The sequence below is a fragment of the Pinus tabuliformis genome, chromosome 4_1 (assembly GCF_031772625.1).
Source record: "Pinus tabuliformis cultivar Carrire ecotype Pingquan chromosome 4_1, CPIR1, whole genome shotgun sequence".
NCBI classification, from domain to species: Eukaryota; Viridiplantae; Streptophyta; class Pinopsida; order Pinales; family Pinaceae; genus Pinus; species Pinus tabuliformis.
Window position 1 is genome coordinate 602,977,396 of NC_142303.1, and position 2,870 is coordinate 602,980,265.

The window sequence follows — 2,870 nt, forward strand, 5'->3', positions numbered from 1 at the left end:
TTTATAGAGGAAGAATGTATGTGCCTAACCAGAAAAATATTAAACAATTGATTTTAGATGAATATCATAAAATTCCTTATGCAGGCCATCCCGGATATCAGAAATTAATCACTGCACTCAGAAAGGAATATTTCTGGCCTGGTATGAAGAAAGAAGTAGCTGAATATTTGGCTCGTTGTTTGGAGTGTCAACAAGTGAAAGAAGAACACCAGCACCCAGCTGGACTACTCCACCCATTGCCTATTTCGAAATGGAAGTGGGAAACTATTTCCATCGATTTTATTGCAGTACTACCTAAGTCTAAAAACCAGAATGACTCAATAATGGTGGTAATGGATAAGTTAAGCAAGTCTTCTCACTTCATACCAGTATAGTCTACTTTCAAGGCTGTTCAAATTGCTAACATATTCATGAAAACTATTTTTAGATTACACGAAATACCAAAGGTTATAATTTTTGACCATGATGTAAAATTTACATCAGTTTTTTGGAAAGCATTATTTGGAGGTTTAGGCACACAACTACATTTTATCACTTCCTATCACCCTCAGACAGGCGAGCAGACTGAGTGAGTGAATCAATAGTGGAAGATATGTTGCGAACTTATGTAATGCAACAACCATCTAAATGGGAGGATTATATACATTTAGTGGAGTTTGCTTACAACAATAGTTACCATACGTCTTTGCAAATGAGTCTGTTTGAAGTGTTATACGGACGCAAGTGCAGGACACCCTCGAGTTGGGGCGACCTAGAAGATAAATTAATGCTAGGACCTGACATGTTAAAAGAAATGGAAGATATGGTTAAAAAAGTACGCTCCAATTTAAAGACCACTCAGGACTGACAAAAGAATTTTGTTGACCAGAAGAGAAGTTTTCGGGAATTTCAAGTTGGAGATCATGTTTACATTCGTGTACGAGCCAAGAAGAGTACCCTACAATGGGGAGGGTGTGCTAAATTAGCACCCCGATTTTGTGGTCCTTTCCAAATCCTGGCTCGAATTGGACTGGTGGCTTATCAACTTGCTTTTCCCAGCCATATATGTGTGCATAATGTTTTTCATGTTTCTGTGTTAAAAAAATACATATATGATCCTAACCATATAATCAATTGGCAGGATATACAAGTAATTTAGATGATTCCTAAGGAACATAGTATATTATAAATAAATTGAAAGGGCTAACTAAAATTTTTCATATCGTGTGTAGGACGAACCGAAAGGGACGAACCGAAAGGTGATTTCTTGGTCGAAACCCTGGGTATACTCGATCGGAGAGAAGTAGTATTGTAGAGACGAGTTATCACCCAAGTTAAAGTGCAATGGCAACACTTTGGGCTAGAGGAGGCCACCTAGGAAGACGAATAGGTTATGAGGGAGGATTTTCCAAATCTATTTACAGTAGAGAAACATCGGGATGATGTTTAATCTTGGGGGGGAAGATGTGATGTCCCCAGTAATTGTAAATATTTAATTACTGCAGTTAAACAAACTGAATAATATTATAAGTTATACATTTATTTATTTTGATTAAGCTATGCACGAAGTGAATGTCGTAATGATGACAATCATGTATTTCTCACATGTCAAGTAGTTAGGGTAGGCGGTTACCTATCCCTAACTACTTCCTTGAAGATTTATTCTCAAGGAAGAGATCAAGAGGGTATGCGTACCTGAGATCAAGAAAAAGAAAGGTTGAACTGAGAATGGGAATACCGTGCTGATATGTCAGACCGGTTCATGAAGCTAAGTCTGGTTAGGACCAGATAGTTGTGGCATGTTAAGATTGATAGTCTTAAAGAAAATATCCTGCATGTGAGGAACAACTCAGGGGGAGACTCAGGCTGGTATAGCTGGTATCACGGTTGGGAGGAAATCGACAAGTGATTTAAGGTCTGGTATTAAGCAGACGACAAGAATTTATCGAAAATTCAGACAAGTATATACATGTGATGTATACGTAGAAGGTTTACTTTATAGCTGAAAGATTTAATGTACTGGATTGAAATAAAGGCTTGTTGTCTTACTAGAAGATTTATTATTAATACACTGTATAAAGAAAAGATTTAAAAATTCATTTAAGAGAATTAAAGCACAATATAAATCCTTTAAAAAGGGATTGCAGGAAATTTAACTGATAAACATAAAAGGAAAGCAAACTCAAGAATTAGTCCCTTCAGGGAAAGAGAGTAAAGGAAACTAAAAGCGTGCGATTAGTAATTTTTTTAACAGAAACAAACCTTACAGAGAATATAGTTTATACAACTTAAATTATTACATTGTAAACATAATCGCAAGAATGAATAGGATTCAAAATAGAGAATTAGGTTACAGTTCTATCACAGAGAAAAGACAAGAACCACTCTAATTACTACTTTTAACACATACTAGGTAACCATTATATCTCTAAACGAATACGAATTGCAAAGTATCAATTAACTGTCAAAATTATCATTAACAAAACCTTTAAAACCCTCGGCACTGTTAATATACAGGAGGAAATGCCTTGTAGCAAAATAACTATATAATCCGAAGAACCATAATCATTTGGATTAATAAAAATAGTTCGTTCATATTCTCGAGGGTTTCGTCACAGTAAGGCAGGGAATTACCCTCATAAACATAATAATTTCTGGGTAATCCCACATGGTTAAACCATAGCCTAACACCCAGGATAAACTGAGAAATATATCGGTGTCGAAAGACCCAGCTAGACCAAAATTTAAAAAAAATATAGAGAGAGAAACAGCCCTTGAAAGACTAGTCCGAACCAATAATGCCGGAAAAATAGTTTTCATTACAACAAGAGTCCATTCAATACAAGAAAAGCGAGCTTAAGAATATTACAAGCTAGAATTACTAGTTTCAA